A 20,508-nucleotide genomic window follows, 5' to 3' on the forward strand; every position below is an offset into this window, starting at 1 on the left:
AGTGCGGAGTGCGGGACAGCGCACGGGCCGGAGTGCTGAGTGCGGAGTGCTGAGTGCTGAGTGCGGGACAGCGCACGGGCCGGAGTGCTGAGTGCTGAGTGCGGAGTGCTGAGTGCAGAGTGCGGGACAGCGCACGGGCCGGAGTGCGGAGTGCGGGACAGTGCACGGGCCGGAGTGCTGAGTGTGGAGTGCTGAGTGCTGAGTGCGGGACAGTGCACGGGCCGGAGTGCTGAGTGCGGAGTGCGGAGTGCGGGACAGTGCACGGGCCGGAGTGCTGAGTGCTGAGTGCGGAGTGCGGGACAGTGCACGGGCCGGAGTGCTGAGTGCTGAGTGCGGAGTGCTGAGTGCGGAGTGCGGGACAGTGCACGGGCCGGAGTGCGGAGTGCTGAGTGCTGAGTGCGGAGTGCTGAGTGCTGAGTGTGGAGTGCGGGACAGTGCACGGGCCGGAGTGCTGAGTGCTGAGTGCTGAGTGCGGAGTGCGGAGTGCGGAGTGCGGAGTGCGGGACAGCGCACAGGCCGGAGTGCTGAGTGCTGAGTGCTGAGTGCGGAGTGCGGAGTGCTGAGTGCGGAGTGCGGGACAGCGCACGGGCCGGAGTGCTGAGTGCTGAGTGCGGAGTGCTGAGTGCGGAGTGCGGGACAGCGCACGGGCCGGAGTGCTGAGTGCGGAGTGCTGAGTGCTGAGTGCGGGACAGCGCACGGGCCGGAGTGCGGAGTGCTGAGTGCTGAGTGCGGAGTGCGGAGTGCTGAGTGCGGGACAGTGCACGGGCCGGAGTGCTGAGTGCTGAGTGCTGAGTGCGGAGTGCGGAGTGCTGAGTGCGGAGTGCGGGACAGTGCACGGGCCGGAGTGCTGAGTGCTGAGTGCGGAGTGCGGAGTGCTGAGTGCGGAGTGCGGGACAGTGCACGGGCCGGAGTGCGGAGTGCGGAGTGCGGAGTGCTGAGTGCTGAGTGCTGAGTGCGGGATAGCGCACAGGCCGGAGTGCGGAGTGCTGAGTGCTGAGTGCGGAGTGCGGAGTGCGGAGTGCGGGACAGCGCACAGGCCGGAGTGCGGAGTGCGGAGTGCTGAGTGCGGAGTGCGGAGTGCTGAGTGCGGAGTGCGGGACAGCGCACGGGCCGGAGTGCTGAGTGCTGAGTGCGGAGTGCGGAGTGCTGAGTGCTGAGTGCGGGACAGCGCACGGGCCGGAGTGCTGAGTGCTGAGTGCGAAGTGCGGAGTGCGGGACAGTGCACGGGCCGGAGTGCTGAGTGCTGAGTGCGAAGTGCGGAGTGCGGGATAGCGCACAGGCCGGAGTGCTGAGTGCGGAGTGCGGAGTGCGGGACAGTGCACGGGCCGGAGTGCTGAGTGCGGAGTGCGGAGTGCGGAGTGCTGAGTGCGGAGTGCGGAGTGCGGGACAGCGCACGGGCCGGAGTGCTGAGTGCTGAGTGCTGAGTGCGGAGTGCGGAGTGCTGAGTGCGGAGTGCGGGACAGCGCACGGGCCGGAGTGCTGAGTGCGGAGTGCTGAGTGCTGAGTGCGGGACAGCGCACGGGCCGGAGTGCTGAGTGCTGAGTGCGGAGTGCTGAGTGCGGAGTGCGGGACAGCGCACGGGCCGGAGTGCGGAGTGCGGGACAGTGCACGGGCCGGAGTGCTGAGTGCGGAGTGCTGAGTGCTGAGTGCGGGACAGTGCACGGGCCGGAGTGCTGAGTGCTGAGTGCGGAGTGCTGAGTGCGGAGTGCGGGACAGTGCACGGGCCGGAGTGCGGAGTGCTGAGTGCGGAGTGCGGAGTGCGGGACAGTGCACGGGCCGGAGTGCTGAGTGCGGAGTGCGGAGTGCGGAGTGCTGAGTGCGGAGTGCGGAGTGCGGGACAGCGCACGGGCCGGAGTGCTGAGTGCTGAGTGCTGAGTGCGGAGTGCGGAGTGCTGAGTGCTGAGTGCGGGATAGCGCACAGGCCGGAGTGCTGAGTGCTGAGTGCTGAGTGCGGAGTGCGGAGTGCTGAGTGCGGAGTGCGGGACAGCGCACGGGCCGGAGTGCTGAGTGCGGAGTGCTGAGTGCTGAGTGCGGGACAGCGCACGGGCCGGAGTGCTGAGTGCTGAGTGCGGAGTGCTGAGTGCGGAGTGCGGGACAGCGCACGGGCCGGAGTGCGGAGTGCGGGACAGTGCACGGGCCGGAGTGCTGAGTGCGGAGTGCTGAGTGCTGAGTGCGGGACAGTGCACGGGCCGGAGTGCTGAGTGCTGAGTGCGGAGTGCTGAGTGCGGAGTGCGGGACAGTGCACGGGCCGGAGTGCGGAGTGCTGAGTGCTGAGTGCGGAGTGCTGAGTGCGGAGTGCGGGACAGTGCACGGGCCGGAGTGCGGAGTGCTGAGTGCTGAGTGCGGAGTGCTGAGTGCTGAGTGTGGAGTGCGGGACAGTGCACGGGCCGGAGTGCTGAGTGCTGAGTGCTGAGTGCTGAGTGCGGTGTGCTGAGTGCGGTGTGCGGAGTGCGGGACAGTGCACGGGCCGGAGTGCGGAGTGCTGAGTGCTGAGTGCGGAGTGCGGAGTGCGGAGTGCGGGACAGCGCACAGGCCGGAGTGCTGAGTGCTGAGTGCGGAGTGCGGAGTGGGGAGTGCGGAGTGCGGGACAGCGCACAGGCCGGAGTGCTGAGTGCTGAGTGCTGAGTGCGGAGTGCTGAGTGCGGAGTGCGGGACAGCGCACGGGCCGGAGTGCTGAGTGCGGAGTGCTGAGTGCTGAGTGCGGGACAGCGCACGGGCCGGAGTGCTGAGTGCAGAGTGCTGAGTGCTGAGTGCGGGACAGCGCACGGGCCGGAGTGCTGAGTGCTGAGTGCGGAGTGCGGGACAGCGCACGGGCCGGAGTGCGGAGTGCGGGACAGTGCATGGGCCGGAGTGCTGAGTGCTGAGTGCTGAGTGCGGAGTGCTGAGTGCGGAGTGCGGGACAGTGCACAGGCCGGAGTGCTGAGTGCGGAGTGCTGAGTGCTGAGTGCGGAGTGCGGGACAGCGCACGGGCCGGAGTGCGGAGTGCGGGACAGTGCACGGGCCGGAGTGCTGAGTGCGGAGTGCTGAGTGCTGAGTGCGGAGTGCTGAGTGCGGAGTGCGGGACAGTGCACGGGCCGGAGTGCTGAGTGCTGAGTGCAGAGTGCGGGACAGCGCACGGGCAGGAGTGCTGAGTGCTGAGTGCTGAGTGCGGGATAGCGCACAGGCCGGAGTGCTGAGTGCTGAGTGCGGAGTGCGGGACAGTGCACGGGCCGGAGTGCTGAGTGCTGAGTGCTGAGTGCGGAGTGCTGAGTGCGGAGTGCGGGACAGTGCACGGGCCGGAGTGCGGAGTGCTGAGTGCTGAGTGCGGAGTGCTGAGTGCTGAGTGTGGAGTGCGGGACAGTGCACGGGCCGGAGTGCTGAGTGCTGAGTGCTGAGTGCGGTGTGCTGAGTGCGGAGTGCGGGACAGTGCACGGGCCGGAGTGCTGAGTGCGGAGTGCTGAGTGCGGAGTGCTGAGTGCTGAGTGTGGAGTGCGGGACAGTGCACGGGCCGGAGTGCTGAGTGCGGAGTGCGGAGTGCGGGACAGTGCACGGGCCGGAGTGCTGAGTGCTGAGTGCTGAGTGCGGAGTGCTGAGTGCGGAGTGCGGGACAGTGCACGGGCCGGAGTGCGGAGTGCTGAGTGCTGAGTGCGGAGTGCGGGACAGTGCACGGGCCGGAGTGCGGAGTGCGGAGTGCTGAGTGCTGAGTGCTGAGTGCGGAGTGCGGAGTGCGGGACAGTGCACGGGCCGGAGTGCGGAGTGCTGAGTGCTGAGTGCTGAGTGCGGAGTGCGGAGTGCGGGACAGTGCACGGGCCGGAGTGCGGAGTGCTGAGTGCTGAGTGCTGAGTGTGGGACAGTGCACGGGCCGGAGTGCTGAGTGCGGAGTGCTGAGTGCTGAGTGCGGAGTGCGGAGTGCGGGACAGTGCACGGGCCGGAGTGCTGAGTGCTGAGTGCGGAGTGCGGGACAGTGCACGGGCCGGAGTGCGGAGTGCGGGACACTCTGCATGCGTATGTAGGACAGCAATATCCAGAGCATGATGCTGCGTGATGACACCCTCAGCTCAGGGCCCTGTGGCTGCACCCACAGCTGTGAGGTTGCAGGACATAGCAAACCCCCCCCCCCCCCCGGCCATATCAGGATGAGGGGTTCTCCCCACGCCTCCAGCAGGGGTGGCTCCCTCTATCCTGAGCTGTTGAGTCCATTAGTCTGGCAAGGCCTGGACCTGGCTCTGCTTTGAGCTCCAGTGTCTTCTGGTCCCACTGCTCCTGGCTTTCCCCCGAGGGGCTGGCCGCACAGCCCCCGGCTCTAGCCCTGGGAGGAAGGAGAGGCTTGTTAACCATGTGCTGAGTGACAGTGCCCCGCTGAGTGGACACTCTGGCTATTTTAGGAGGTGCAGGCACCGGCTAGGCAGCAATGCCTGAGTCAGTCCCAAATGTATTTAACACAGTGACATTTCTTCCAGCGACTTCCCTGTTGGCTCTCCCTCAGTGTCCCCCTAAGACACACCCACTCACACCCACAGCTAGTACACATTGCACACTCACATTGCACACTCACACGCACAGCTAGTGCACACAGACTCTCTCGCCACCCACGCACACACACACTCTGTGCTCCCAGACGAGTGCGCTCCCCAGACAGACCCCAGTGTGCAGGGCAGGTCCCATATCCCAGCATATCACCCATGGACCGGCCATGTGTCCCTGAGCTCTGATCACCAGCCCTGCGGGGGGGACGCGTAAGAGTTCTGGGCCAGGAGCAGCCTCAAGAAGGAGCTATCCCCATCCCTCCTAGCTCCCCTTCACTGTGGGGGAGTGTAAGTTACTGCAGCCCTGGCTCCCTTCTCCTTCGGCCTGGCCAGCCCCTTCCACTCCCTGACCGCACACTAGCTTCCAGGAGGACATCCGGAAAGCGGCATTCGTGCCCCACATGAGAGCTGGGCCCAAGATCCAGACAGGCCGACCAAGGGGGAGAACTCACTCCTCCCCCACGCCCCGCCTGGCTGAGAGAGAGAAGAGCCCACCCAGCCCCTGGCGAGCAGGTGCAGGAGGGGTGAGCCATGGTCCCAGTCACTAGTCGGAGAGAGGCTGACCTAAGAAGCGGCACTTTGATTAATGGCTTTTGACATGCACAAACTTCCCCTCAGCAGCCAGTCACTCAGCCGGCTGATTAGAGACTCTGACGTGGCTATTTAATTAAAAGGCTCCCTCCTGTTTTAATTCCTCTGCCCTCGATCTCCCTGTTCTGGATCATCTTGTAATGTGACACTGACGGCCTGTGACAAACAGCGCGGGATGGCCTTTCCTGTCTGGCATGGCTCACGAACAGCACAGCAAGCCCCCCTGGGGATGAGCGCCCCAGATTAGCCCCGCTCAGCGCCCTGGCGTCCCTGCGACTAACAGCCCTGCCATGGCAATGGCTTTCGTTCTGTGTTTGCGGAGCATACCCTGCAAATCTTTAGGTTATGGCCAAGGATTCAGACCTACCTTCCCCCCCTGGCTGGGCACGCTGAGGGCTCCAGAGTGAGACTCCCCCCTGCATGCCCTGGGCAGGGATGATGTGTCCAGGTTCCACCCACTGTGTCCCCAGCCCCTTCCCAGTCGCGGCCTGTCAGCTGTTTGCAGAGAGGCCACAGGCTTTCCCTGCTCCCCCTGTGCTAATGCTGGACTGGGAGATGGGTGGGGCTGGGGGGACGGAACACAGGGGCATGCTTAAGGCAAGGATGTTGCAGGTTGCTTCCTTGCCCAGAGACCACAGGATCCTGGTGGGGATGATGAGCGCTGCTCCCCTAAAATGCCCCCATAGGCGCCCTATAGCTGTCTCCCACACCGAACATGAGACAACCTCTCCCTTCCATGCTCCTTGCTTGGAAGGACTGACCCCTGCCAGGCCCCTGCCTGTGTACAACCCTCCTCCAGGCTCCTGAAAGCTCCTGACAGACTCCTACCCCTGACCCCAGAACTCCAGGGGACGACGGGGGAAGTCAGGGAATTAGCCCCTGTCCCAGACTCCGCTTCCTGGCCATCCAGCTCACCAGCCCCTCTGCAGGGAGTGCTTTGCTCCTGGCCCATCAGGGCTCTCTATGGATTGCATTATCACCTGCTGAGTGCATTATTATTGACACACCGTTTACCTCTGTCCACGCAGGTAAGACCTCTCTGAGCCTCCCCTGCCCACCGGGCTGTCACCGAGAAATCACTACTGCAAGGGGTGCCAGGGCACTGCCCCCGGAAACCAGTCGGTGTCTCCAGCAAATGCCAAGTCCTTAGCTAGAGCCTTCGTGCTCTGCTGTGTGAAGTGCTGTCAATTTTTGCACCAGCTGGGGATCTGGCTCTACCATTCCAATGGCTGGCTTTTGCTGTTGCTTCATGAGGAAAATTGGTTGTTTCTTAAATCAATAAACATCAGATTCTGTAGAAATTACTTTAAATTTAAGGCCCATATCTTCAAAATCTCCTACCCCAAAATCACATGCAATCACAGGCGTCATTTGTACAGGTTCGTTTATTGCACAAACTGGGAGAGTGCATATGCAAATGGTCAGCCTTGGTCAAATGTGCCTGTGTGTTCAGTTGTGATTAGTTGTGCATCCGAATTAGGAACGTCTGGTGCTCATGGACCTTCCTGTTGGTCAGGCGGTAACACCGTCGGCTGGGGGTTGGCAGGGCAGACTAGTTAGGGGCTCTCTCCTGTCTGGTGATTTACATGCTGACAGCGGCTCATAATACACAGGCTTACATATTACCGTACAATCTGAGCTACTGATATAAGTGAGATTCATGCCGGCAGCAGCTCACAAGCACGCAGTAAATGCTAAACACATTCTTCATACCCTAATGCCTGTTTTAACAATGCCAGCAGAGGGGAGCCAGACTGATCCCCGCTGCGGATTTGTCACTGGTCAGCTGAGACGTGGGGACCTTGCTCTGCCAGCATCACACTCTGCACCTGCTCCAGTCTGGATTCCCCAAGTGTGCGCAGCGTTCCACACGTGGTCTCACCAGCACCTTGGGAAGTGCTTTAATACGTCCCCCCCCCCCCCCCCGGCAATAGCTCGTTTCACAGCACTTGCCTTTCCCATGGCTGCATCACAGTGATGGCCCACAGTCACCCGGTGATCGACTGATACACCATGGACTTTCTCCGCCTCTGGTTTTTCCATCTGACGAGCCCCCAGCTTACAGCAGAAAGTCTTACCATTAGGGAAACAATTTTGAAATATGGGCCATAGCAAAATGGATATACAGCTCTCTGCAGCAAGTGGGCAGAGAGCCTGCGGTAGAAACAGATGCAGACCGGGTTCTAGCTTGTTTCTAGTTAAAAGTGACCAAAGAGGAGCTTGTAAGGTAGAACTTTTGTAGTTAGACAAGTTGTTTGTAGAGGGAATTGGCAGGTTCTAAAGATTCCTCGTGGTCCCCAGGAGCCTAGCTCTGGGAGCGTTCTGGGAGCAATCTTTGGTATAACGCAAGGGAAATGATTTTTAAACACAAGTTTTTACTTCTATGGCATGAGCCTGATTGTGCCTAAAAATAAATCCCCTGAACCAGAAAAGACACCAGACAGCAGAAACTCTAGTTAGAGAGAGAGCCAGGGTCTGGCAAGGCCATAATACTGAGTGTGGCAGAAGAACTGGATGGATAGGTGACCAGGTCTATCATCCCAAGAGTTAGCAGTGATGCTCTGTAGAATCCTGAGGTTGCTTTCTGTGGACAGGAGCTCACTTTTTTATTTTGGGACAGAGGGAGAAGGTGAATTAGAAAGTTTGGAAGGGAGATCTGGGCCTCTAAGGTTAATGTCACTGGCAATAAAACTCAGGTCACTAGAACACTAGTGAGAGATTCCTGGACAACGTCAGAGACGCTCTCCCAGCAAGATGCTTCATCCTCCTTCTCGGCTGCATCTACCCTGAGAAACTTCACAGCTGGGGATTGCACCTGTCAGAGCTGCAGGACAGACAGGACCCATGCCTAGGGGCAGATGGCACAACAGCAAAGTCACCACTCTCCCTGTTCTCCCCTTGCTCTTCACTGTGAAGTCTGCATCTACAGATAAGAGCTTTTTATGGGGGCCAGAATCAGCAGCATCCTGATTATGGATTCATTTCCTATTCAAACTGGGTCAGACACTCTCAGCTCAGCTCTGCCACAGCAGAGGGTTCAGCCTTTGAAGTTTATTTATGGACCCAGAGTTAAAGGTGAATTGAAAATCTTTTCAAAAACCATAAATGGAGGAAGGGGGGAATGTTCCAGCTCCCAGATCAGCAGCCCCATCTCCCTGCTTCATCTCCCCCGCCCTGCCAGCGGGGAGCTGCGTCCTGCCCCCTGCTCCAGGGAGCCTAGTAACCCAGCTGGGCAGCATCCCCGCGCCAGCTAGCAGCCTCATGCCGAAAGAGCGATTTTACTGGGAGCAACCTGTGCTGTTGGGAAACAAGGAACTGCATTGTTATGGTAGGGTCTCGCTAAACAGGCCCAGGAGGTTGTCACTCAGTGTGTCTGCATCCTCCTGCCATTCAGCTCTGCTCCTGGAAAGCAGGCCACCCTCTCAGGCGCTCCCATGGAAATTCCCACCTTACCACTGAGTCCCCAGTGACAGCATGGAGCTCACAGCCTGCGCCCTGGCAACACCCCCCTCCCGGCACCCCTCTCCCCCCAGTGCTCTTGGCACTGTCACCGTTCCCCCCGCCCCAAGTGTTCTTTGATCCTCCCAGCCTCCTGTTGCTGTTTATGTCCATTTTCCTTGCCACCAGGGTTGACCCTCATGCCTGTGAGACCCCATTTGTGCCCCCCAGGGCAGGAGAGGCCATGCCAGCATAGTGACACCCCCTCCCAGAGCAGCTGGACGCACTGTTGGGCACACATCAGTGTTACAAACCTGGCCTGACCCTGGGTTCCCGTTGAATCAGTCAAGAGCCCCTGCAGGGAAAGGCAAATGATTTCCCCCATGTCTGAGGGTGTGAGATCCTGTGAGACTGGAGCTGCCTCGGGCGGGGTAACTGCTCAGTGATGTTAGCCTGCGTGGATGTGCAAAACCATAACAGAGTCCCAAAGAGAACTAGCATGTTCCTGGAGGATGGGTGCATCAGTGGCTATCAGCCAGGATGGGCAGGGATGCAACCCCATGCTGAGTGTCCCTAGCCTCTGTTTGCCAGGAGCTGGGACTGGACGGCCGTGGATGGATCATTCGATAACTGCCCTATTCTGTTCATTCCCTCTGAAGCCCCCGGCACTGGCCACGGTCAGCAGACAGGCTACTGGGCTGGATGGACCGTTGGTCTGACCCAGGGTGGCTGTTCCTCTGTCTCTCGGGTGTGTGTGTTTTCCAGGCTCACGTCTGTATTCAGCCCTGACATCCCGACAGATTGGAAGCTGTTTGCCACCAAACCATGCGCAGTAATTTTCTATAAACAAGGGACAGAGCAGGGGTTTACTGCAGCTTGTAACACTGGGTCGAGCCCTCTCTATGCAATGTCTGGCTCGCCGTAATTAGTATTGATTTTGTGTAGCAGAAATACAGCTACAACATTTAATTTTGCTGCTAAGATTTTTGACAACACTGTCCTGGAGATTAATGCTGGTTTTAGCGATGGATTTGGCCTCTCTCGGTGACGTCCCCTCGCGTCCACCCAGGGCAGTAGCAGCCGCACTGGCCTCCTTCCAGGCTGCCTGCGCTGGCTGGCGAGGCACTCCCCCCACGCGTCCCCCCCCCACCCCGAATGCTCATTGGTGCACTGCCTGGCCACTTTTAATCACCACTCCGCGGCAGCACGCCCCGGGGTGCCGGTGCTAAGCACACAGCTCAGCCCCACGCCTGGGGGTGCAGAAAGCCCCATTGAATCATGCTCCGTCCTGAACAGCTCAGCTGGAACCGTGGTTTAGGCAGGTTCATGCGGGTTATGGAAGCACCCAAAAAGAGCCCTGAACCTCAGACCATCCCCCGGTCTGTACCCCCCACTAGAGCTGAGCCTGAACCAAAATCCTGAGGCCAAGCTCCTCAGTCTCCTGGGCTGCCCCAGAGAGAGGCTCAGGGCGTAGGGATGGGCTGGAAGGGTCCCTGCCACATCAGTGCAATTTAGCACCCCCAGCTTGTGACGAAGTGGGTCTGTTCTTAATGTTTCCTCTGAATAGTGTGGGGGTGCCTCAGTTTCCCCTATGCAGTTCTTAAGTATCTAGGTGGGGGGATAAGGGTGTATGATCGTTGCAGAGCCCTAGAGGGCAGGTGTGTGCAGGGGTCTGGACACAGAGAATGGCCGACACCCTGTTTCCTGGCAACTGATGGCCTGGGCCCTTCCCCCCTGCAAGGTGAGAGCTAAAGGGTTGGAGAACAAAGGAATCCGGTGACCTCCTGGCCCGGGAAAGGGACAAAGCCCAGAGGAGGAGGGCTGGAGGGAGTTTCAGTTTGGGGCTGGCTGGGGACATGGAGTGAAGTGCAGACGGGGTTGTCTGGCTCACTGCCCCCCAAATGGACCCAGCTGAGGGGTCTCGTTCTCTGCACCTACAAGCTCTGTGTTAGACCACGTTCCTGTCGTCTAATAAACCTCTGTTTTACCGGCTGGCTGAGAGTCACGTCTGACTGCGGAGTTGGGGGGCAGGACCCTCTGTCTTCCCCAGGAGCCTCGCCTGGGCGGACTCGCTGAGGGAAGCGCAGGGAGGGGCAGAGGAGGCTGAATGCTCCAAGGTCAGACCCAGGAAGGGGGAAGCTGTGTGAGCTGTGTGAGCTGTGTGTCCTGCAGACAGGCTGCTCCCCGAGAGGAGACTTCCCCAGAGTCCTGACTGGCTTCATGGGGAGCAGTTCCAGAGCATCGCCCAGCCCAGCTTCAACAGGGCCCCTGGGTTTATGGGTGCCCAGACCAGGACCTCTTGAGCTGGGTGGCCAGCAGACCCGAGGCCCTGTGGCTCTCAGATATCAGTGGGGGTGCGGCTCTCAGCCTATCTGGGACCAGTGGGCACAGTGCTGGAAGGAGTACCTGGGCATGGGGATGGTGCTGGAAGGGGTCCCTGGCCTGGGACCGGTGGGCACGGTGCTGGAAGGGGTCCCTGGGCCTGGGGCCGGTGGGCACAGTGCTGGAAGGGGTCCCTGGCACGGGGCCGGTGGGCACGGTGCTGGAAGGGGTCCCTGGGGTGCAGGTCCAGTGGACACGAGGCAGCTGGATCCTTTTTGGCTATTGTCCCTTCTTTGCTCAGGGTGTGAAATCTGCCGTATCTTATTCCAGGAAAACCTCTTGTCACTCATGAGAGCCGCAGAGTGACGCTACAGTCCACGAGCGTGGTGCCGCTGAGCTCCGCAGGTGCAGGACTGGGCCTAACCTGCATCTCCCCCGGGGTGACGTGACACAAGGGCCTGGTCCTTACACTTGGCGTCCCGGTGGGGATGGTGCTGCTCCGTGTCAGTGCCTCCAGTGGGAACTGTCGAGTGGAACAAGGACCATGTGGCCAGAGCAGATTTTTTGCTTATCAAATCAAGACGCAGCTGGATTAGAGGATTGGAAACCAAATTAATTACTAATGACTCCTGTGGGCCCTCCGTGGTTGTGACACGTGTCTTTGATGCCGGGGGCAGCGAGCATGTTGCACACTCCACTCCAAACAGACTAGCCAGGAGGGGGACGTAGACACAGGGGCATGGGGACCATTCTCCACCCCAGCCCCCTTTACCCATGACTAGCTTGCTCACGATTGGTAGTGCATTAAGACCAGCTAAACTGTGCGAGGTGAAGGCAGCCGGGACACAGTGTTTTCCAGATCTACCAATCCCTTCACGTATTTACAATCCAGCATTTCCTGAGGATGCTGCTGTGCACCAGGCCTTATTGTAGGGTTGCTCCTGAGCGCCGAGCTGCACACGCTGGGTTGGTATTGCGGGGATGACCCGCTGGTGTCTTTAAGGACAATGCACTGTTTGGGGGAAAGCTCCAGGACACACAGATCCTTGGCTCCAGCTCTTGGTGAATAGGAGAGGGAGGAATTGATTGTTTTCATCTGGTGCATTTGGAAATGTAAGCGTTGGTCATGGTAAGCCTGCCCATGGCACATATCCTGTTCCGGGTTCAGCTGGCTGAGGGGGGTTGTCTTTGGGCTGGGCGTTGGGCAGCTAACGCCCTTCTCTTTCTCTCCAAGCACTGCGTGTTTCATTTCCCTTTTCCTGGGAGGAGTAGGTGTCGCGCACCCTCCTCCAGCCCTCAAGCCCTCCCTACATTGCTCTGCTCAGCAATTTGCACAGGGTTGTGTGCCCAGCGCCCCTCGTCTCTCCTCATCCTCGCTGCTCTGTTTCTCCTGGGAATTGGCTAGACTGGTGCGATCCGCGAGGCGGGAGCTGCCGGGTGAAGGGGCAAGCTGTTGCTTTGTTTGCACAGTTAATTAATTCAGTAAACAAGACTTGTAAACAACTGTGGCTGCCTCTGGTTATCCAGGACAACCGGGCTGATTTCCATCTGCTTCTTGACCTGTCAGCTGATGAAAACGTGTCCCTGCACAGGGAAAAAAGTTTTCCTCTGACCTCACGAGCTCCGTTTCCCCAGGGGAGCAGCCCCATAGCAAAGGAGGAGGGAAGCAGGGTGGGTCAGAATGGGTCAGCCGTGGACCACAGAGGCTTTTGCCCAGGGCTAACGCTACCAGTGAGCGCTAGCTCCCACACAGCTCAGTCTGCCCTACAGGTCACAGAGCTTCGCAGGATCGTTACCCCCTGGTACAGATGGGGCAGCTGCCGCACAGGGAGCAGAAGTGACTTGCCCAATGTCACCCGGCAGGCCAGCCACCGAGCCACAAATAGCATCCTGGTCTCCTGAGTCCCAGTCCCGTGCTCTGTCCGCTAGGCCACGCTAGCTAGTCTCCAGCCCAGCTGGGCGCTCTCTGCTGGCCACGCAAAGGGAACGAGGGGGGGGCTCAGTCTGCTTCGCAGTGGACCCCCTGTTCACAACAGGAAAATCATCGTCACGACTAGCACCGATTGGAACCATTACTGGCCTCCGGGGCTCCGTGAGCCCTGTGGACTGCAGGGGGGCTTGCTCTGGACAGGGGTGGAGCGCGTTAGCCAAGGATGGTGTGTGGGTGGAAATTGTCTAGCTGCTACCCACCCTGCCCCTGTCCTATGGGGAGAGCAACCCTGAGTCTGTCACAAGGCTCACGTGCACACCCCTTGGAAGAGAAGAGAGAGACCTCGCTGGAGACAGGCTCATGCCCGCCGACTCCAGCCCACTGTGCATCTCCCAGTCACTGCAGCCCCGAGCTGCCAGCCCTGTGTGTAAAGGAAGATCCGTCAGCTGAGTCCAAACGAATTTGCTTTCCATGGGAGAGAGACTGATCCAGCTGTCTGTCTGCCTGTCTGGGATCTAATATCTAGCGGTCCCCTGCAGCTCCAGAGCCTCTCGCAGCTCTCGGGAGACTGCCAATCAAAGAGCAGAGAGAGCTTTTTCAAAATGAACTGCAGTGAACGTTCTCTCTCAACTCACATTTTCACACCAACCCCTCGGGAGGGGCCCAAAAAAGGAAACACGGCAAGTCCCCTGATGATGGCAAAGGCTGGGCCATCAGTCTGTGACCCCACCTTGAGGGGAAGGGCCAGCCCGCGGTGACACAGCTCCCTCCATGTTAGACCCCGAATGCCAGGCACCCATCCAAAAGAAAACAGGACCCTGGTGGCCCTGCCCACCTAGTACAGAGGCTGGCATGGGCTGGGACTCCTCAGGGCCTGCCCCTCACCCTGAGCTGGATCAGAAGCAGGCAAGGGAAAAGCTCCCCCCCCACACACCCCCCGGCAAAAGGGAAGGAGGTTCAGGGAACTCCATTTCTGTCCACCCTCCCCAGGGCACTAGTCACACCACATGATTGCTCAGTGGATTTTGTTTTATCCCTAGCGCTGGGAAAGCCCACGCAGAGACCTGCTCACCAAGCTTCCACGTTTGCGGTCTCATTGTGCCACTCAGAAAGTGCCCGTTTTATGGAGGGGCCCTGTGTGCGGAGCCCCGGGGATCGTGGCCACAGGGCGGAAGCCGCGCACAGCACAGCTCCTGTCCCACCAAGGCCAGCCGGCCACTCAGCCCAGGGCTGATTAATACCTTGTTTGTTCCAAAGCTCCCCAGAAGTAGGTCCAGCCCCCCTGGGTAGCACTGGTCTAGTTTCACTGGTTACACAAGGCTAATTGGTTTCAAACTGATTGCTGGGTCACTAATTATGTTGCCTATTGAACTGCACATCTCAGCTTAGGGATACAATTAAAAATTCACCCCAATAAATCAGGGGTAATTAACAGGCCTTACATTTCTCTGTGATTTGTTCTGGGTTCCTTGATTAATTAATCTATCTGGCCAGGACTGAAGCAGAGAAATCTGTGATCCCAGGCAGGCGTCACAGATGGTCGCTGACAAGGGCTGGCTTTTCCCCCCGTGAGGGCTAAGCTGACCCAGTTTTGCTCAGAGTACTGAGGGGCCCCAGGAGTTTCCAGGGCTGTCTGTGCAGGTTTCAATCTCTGCGTCACTCTTCTTCTGACCTGGCACTTGGGCCAGGTCAGCACCTCACACCAATCTGCATCCTGGCCACGTCTGCCACGCCCGGAGAGTTCAGGACAGCAGCGTTCAGGGCAACGCTGGCCCACGAGGCCCGGGCCTGCAGGAGAGACCATGCAACATCTAGCCCAATGGGGTCCTGGCCCAGGACTCTGTCCAAGGCACAGCCACCATCATGGAAACCGTAGTAAGAATAACACAGAACTGAGGTAACCGCAGCACTGTCTGGAGCCTGGTGTCTGCGTCCTGGGCCCAGCTCCGCCTGACTCAGCGTGTGGCCCGGCGCAAGTCACTGATGCTCCCGGATTCACACTTTCCCACACACCCACAGCCCTGAGTGCACTCCCACCCGCGGCTGGGAGTGCTCACGCCCACCTCTGAGGAGTGGTGGGCACACTTCTGCACGTGCCCCTTTAAAAACACCGTCGGGGTCTCCTCCGCTCCGTGCCCCTGCCCCCGGGGGTGCGCAGGGCTAGGGAACCTGGCCGTCCTTCGGAAGAGCCCCGGGAAGCCTTGGATGAAGGATGTGCCCGAAGTGCCCATTGCTACTGGTGGTTTGGTTTCTATAGTGCCCACTCCACGCCCCCAAGCAGCAGGCCGAAGAGACGTTCCAGACAAAATGACAGATGAATACTGATTCCTCGTGTATGGCTCTGGCGCAGGGTTCATAATCTTTGGTTGCTAAGTAAGTCCTCGTTTGTGGGGTGATAGAGAAGCCCGGGCCAGATCAGGGAAATTGATGTGCTCAGAATGGGAATCACCAGAGGGCAAGTGCCCACCTCACTTCTCTCCTGAAAGAGAAATGCACTGCTTTGAATCTGGCTCCAGTGTAAACAGGGTTTGCGTAAATATTGTCCCCCTCCCCCTTGTAGTGCATCGATTCGTCATTAGTCAGGAGACAGCTGGGGGTGCTGGGTCTGGCGCGGGGGCACTTGCTTTGTTTCTCTGAGTTCCGAAATGGTTTTGTTCTCTTTTCAATCCCACTGAAAATAGAAGGCAGCATTTTACAACACGTTTGGGCTGGAGAGTGCTTCTGATCTAACAGCTCCTCCTCCTCGTGGGTAACTTACCTTCAGGAGCCCGCAGATAGAGACGCTGCGGCAGGTACAGCCCAGAGCTCCTGGGGGCCTGGTACATACAGCCCTTCTTTAAAAGCAGGCCATACGATTTTGCAACCGCTGTCTATTCTGATAGACTCGGCTCCGGAGTGAGAACAGGGGCATGGTCCTGGACTCACTGACTCCCGTGGGCCTGGGCCCACAGTTCTCAGTCTATGTTCACTGGGCGAGGTAGATAATTTCAACAACGGTTGCTAGAAAGCATGCTTTGATCCTGACTGTGCCACCTAGTTCTGTAGAAATGCTCAGGGCTGTGTTGTGAAATATCCACACAGCCGATTTTCTGTCCCTGAGAATATGGGCGATAATCTTTTGGCTGATTGTGCTGGAACAAGAGAGCAGATTTCCTCCACTACCCACTCTTCTCCAGGGGCCTGCATCTGGGGCAGGGGACTGGAACATGAGTCACTCCTACAAAGCAGCTGGAAGTCACTCCCATAGTGTGACATGGAGACCTTGTCCCTGCAACCCCTTGGGCCAGGCTCTCCTTCCTGGATGACTTCCCGGTCACTGCTAACTCGCCCTAGGCCACAGCAGAACTCCTTTGAGACCTTTCTCCCAGTGTGCCTGTGTGGGGCTGGCCCTTTAAATTTGACAGAGACCAGCAGCTGCAGTCCTAAACAGGCCATTTTGAAACTGGTAGCCGTGTCTCCTCCTCCTTGAGCGGCTCATATCCCTGGTGACATTTCCCCTGTCTCACGCCGGAGGGGCTGACTCATTCCCACGCACATCTCCTGGGTCAGGTGAATCCAGGTACTTTGGCTCTGGCCCCAGAGAAGTCACGGGCAGAATGCCCATTAAGTAACAGGGCCAGGATTCCACCAGCGGTTTAGTAAAGCAAGGCAGGAGGTGGGGGATGCAGCATGGGTGTGATGTTATTGACTTGAACTGGGACCGTATAGAACATTGTTGCAACCAAGGTCCTGTAGTGGCACCAAATCTTGTATAAAGGGGGTCAAATAAGGTGTCTCAGACGAGGTTATGGTTTGCTGGTTAGGATTATGCGATCTGTGTGCGTGTATCATTTTTGTATTTAAAGTTATAAGTATTGGCTCTATACGGTGTGTATTCCAAACTTGTGCTGTGCTTGGGGACACCCCAGACAAGTTGGTGTCAGCTCTGCCTAGCCTGCTGGATGGCCCATTAAGGACCATCAGTGAGACAACCCCCAGCCCTGGGGTTCCCTGTGTTCCTCCACCCAGCCCCAAACTGAAACTAAACCCACCGAGCAGGTTCCCTGCTGCAGCCTCCCTCCACATTCCTGGGCAGAGGTGTCACCTCCCCCTCCCCCTCCTGGCTCAGGTGACAGGCTCTCAGGTCTCCCGTCCCCAGGGCACATTCCCAGGTCAACACTCCCCCCTCCCTGCTGCGTCACATCGTCACATCTCTCCCCCCTTCGAGACTGAACTGAGCGGGGTCACTGTGACCAGTGACCTGGGGAAGTTCGGGGCCCCCTCTCCGGGACAGCGCATCCGCTATCAGGTTGGCACTTCCCTTCACGTGGACCACGTCCATGTCGTAATCCTGCAGGAGCAGGCTCCACCTCAGGAGCTTGGCGTTGGCTCCTTTCATCTGGTGCAGCCAGGTCAGGGGAGAGTGGTCGGTGTAGACGGTGAAGTGTCGCCCGAAGAGATAGGGCTCTAGTTTCTTGAGGGCCCACACCATGGCCAGGCACTCCTTCTCGATGGCCGCGTAGTGTTGCTCCCGGGGTAGCAACTTCTTGCTCAGGTACACGATGGGGTGTCTCTCCCCCTTTTCATCCTCCTGCATTAACACCGCCCCCAGTCCCGTGTCGGAGGCGTCGGTGAACACCACAAAGGGCTTGTCAAAGTCTGGGTTTGCTAGAACTGGGCCACTGACCAGAGCCTCCTTCAGCGCCCGGAAAGCCTCCTGGCACTGCTCGGTCCAGACCACCTTGTCTGGCTTCCCCTTCTTGCATAGCTCAATGATGGGGGTGGCTATGGCGCTAAAGTGGGGCACAAATCTTCGGTAGTATCCTGCCATCCCAATAAAGGCTTGGACCTGCTTTTTGGTGTGGGGAGCGGGCCAGTCTCTGATCACCTCCACCTTGGCCGGTTCCGGCTTTAGGCGGCCGCTCCCCACCCGATGGCCCAGGTAAGATACTTCAGCCATCCCCACCTTGCACTTCTCCGCTTTGACAGTCAGCCCAGCCCCCTGGAGTCGGTCCAGCACTTGTCTAACCTGGGACACGTGGTCCTCCCAGGTCTGGCTAAAGACACAGATGTCGTCAATATACGCCACGGCAAAACTCTCCATCCCCCTCAGGAGCTGGTCCACCAGGCGCTGGAAGGTGGCCGGCGCTCCCTTGAGGCCGAAAGGCAGGGTCAGAAACTCATAGAGCCCCAGAGGGGTGATAAAGGCCGATTTCAGCCGGGCATCTGCATCCAGCGGCACTTGCCAGTAGCCCTTTGTAAGGTCCATGGTGGTAAGGTACCGAGCTCCTCCCAGCTTGTCTAGGAGCTCGTCCGGCCTGGGCATGGGGTAGGCATCCGATACAGTGATGGCATTGAGCTTCCGATAGTCCACACAGAACCGGACTGACCCATCCTTTTTGGGGACCAGCACCACCGGCGAGGCCCAAGGGCTGGCCGATGGCTGGATCACCCCCAAAGCCAGCATGTCCCGGACCTCTCTTTCCAGGTCCTGAGCAGTTTTCCCTGTGACTCGGAAGGGGGAGCATCTTATCGGCGGGTGCGACCCTGTCTGCACCCGGTGGACAGTCAGATTAGTGCGTCCAGGCTGGTTGGAAAACAGCTGTCGGTACGGATGCAGCACCCCCCTGACCTCGGCTTGCTGGGCAGGGGTGAGCTGATCCGAGAGGGGGATTGTTTCCAGGGGGGAACCAGCTCTGGTCCCAGGGAATAGATCTACTAAAGGGTCATCTCCCTGCTCCTCCCACTGACCACACACAGCTAACACCACATTCCCCCTGGCATAATATGGCTTCATCATATTCACATGGTACACCCGGCGGTGGTGGGCCCGGTTCGACAGCTCCACCACATAGTTTACCTCATTGAGCTGCTTGACGACCTTGAACGGGCCCTCCCAGGCGGCCTGTAGTTTGTTCTTTCTCACGGGGATGAGAACCATCACCTGATCCCCGGTGGCGTAGGCACGGGCCCGCGCCGTGCGGTCATACCAGACCTTCTGCTTCCTCTGGGCTCTGGCCAGATTCTCCCTGGCCAGGCCCATGAGTTCAGCCAGTCTCTCTCAGAAGGTCAGGACATACTCCACCACTGACTCTCCATCGGGAGTGGCCTTCCCCTCCCACTCGTCTCTCATCAGGTCCAGGGGGCCCCTCACCCTCCTTCCATATAACAGTTCGAAAGGCGAAAATCCGGTAGACTCCTGGGGCACCTCCCTGTACGCGAACAGCAGGTGAGGTAAGTACTTGTCCCAATCCTGCGGGTGCTGGTTCATAAAGGTTTTCAGCATCATCTTTAGCGTCCCGTTAAACCTCTCCACCAGCCCATTGGACTGGGGGTGATACGCTGAGGCCCAGTCATGCCGGACCCCACATTTCTCCCACAAGCACCGGAGCAGGGCCGACATGAAGTTGGAGCCTTGGTCTGTCAAGACTTCCCTGGGGAACCCCACTCGGCTGAAAATGGTCAGGAGAGCATCTGCCACGGTGTCTGCTTCAATGGAAGCTAAGGGCACTGCCTCGGGGTAGCGGGTGGCGAAATCTACCACCACCAGAATGTACTTCTTCCCCGACCGGGTCGTCTTGCTGAGAGGCCCCATGATGTCCATGGCCACCTTCTGGAAAGGCTCCTCTATGATGGGCAAAGGTCTCAACGCCGCTTTCCCCTTGTCCCGGGCCTTCCCCACCCTCTGACAGGGGTCACAGGATCGGCAATACTGCCGGACGGTGGTAAAGACCCCGGGCCAGTAAAAGTTCTGTAGCAACCTCTGCCGGGTGCGCCGGATTCCCTGGTGCCCTGCGAGGGGGATGTCATGGGCCAGGGACAGGAGCTTGCGGCGGTACTTCTGGGGGACCACCAGCTGCCTCCTGATCCCACAGGACTCCCCTTCCCCTGGGGGAGCCCATTCTCGGTACAGGAACCCCTTCTCCCACAGGAACCTCTCCTGGCAGCCTCTCCTCATGGTCCGTCCCTCACTGAGGTCGGCCAGGTCCCTGAGCTTCTGCAAGGAGGGATCTTTCCTCAACTCGGCCTGGAACTCAGCGGCTGGGGAAGGGATGGGGCCCGGTTCCCCCTCCGTGGCCAGGTCTGAGGCCGCAGCCTCTCTGAGCTGTGCCCCTCGGCGCTCCCTCCCCACCCGAGTAGGGTCTCGCACCTCCAGTGTGGTACCCTCCCCAGGGTCAGGTCGCAGTGCCCCTCGCCGGCTCTGGCTACGGGTCACAACCAGGGCGGTCTGGGGGTCACTTGGCCAGTCCTCTAGGTCTCCCCCCATCAAAACTTCAGTGGGCAAATGGTGGTGTACCCCCACATCCTTGGGGCCCTCCTTGGTCCCCCATTTCAGGTGTACCCTTGCCACGGGCACCTTAAATGGGGTCCCGCCCACCCCCGTCAGGGTCAGGTAGGTGTTGGGCACCACCCGATCTGGGGCCACCACCTCGGGCCGGGCCAGCGTCACCTCCGCGCCCGTATCCCAGTATCCATTGACCTTCCTCCCATCCACCTCCAGGGGAACAAGGCACTCTCTCCGGAGGGACAGCCCCGCACCCACCCTGTAAACCGAGCACCCTGAGTCCAGAGCCTCCAGCCCTCTGGCGGGGCTGGCTGGGGGTACTCTTCCCTCCTGAGCAGGTGGCAAACTGGTAGCCCCCCTTTCCTGGGTCGCCTGCCCCTCGTCCAGCTGAGTCCCTACCCAGTTAACCCTGGGTAGGTTGGGTCTGCTCAGTTTGTCCCTGAGCCCGGGGCACTGGG

Source organism: Natator depressus, chromosome 10 (genome assembly GCF_965152275.1).
Source record: "Natator depressus isolate rNatDep1 chromosome 10, rNatDep2.hap1, whole genome shotgun sequence".
NCBI classification, from domain to species: domain Eukaryota; kingdom Metazoa; phylum Chordata; order Testudines; family Cheloniidae; genus Natator; species Natator depressus.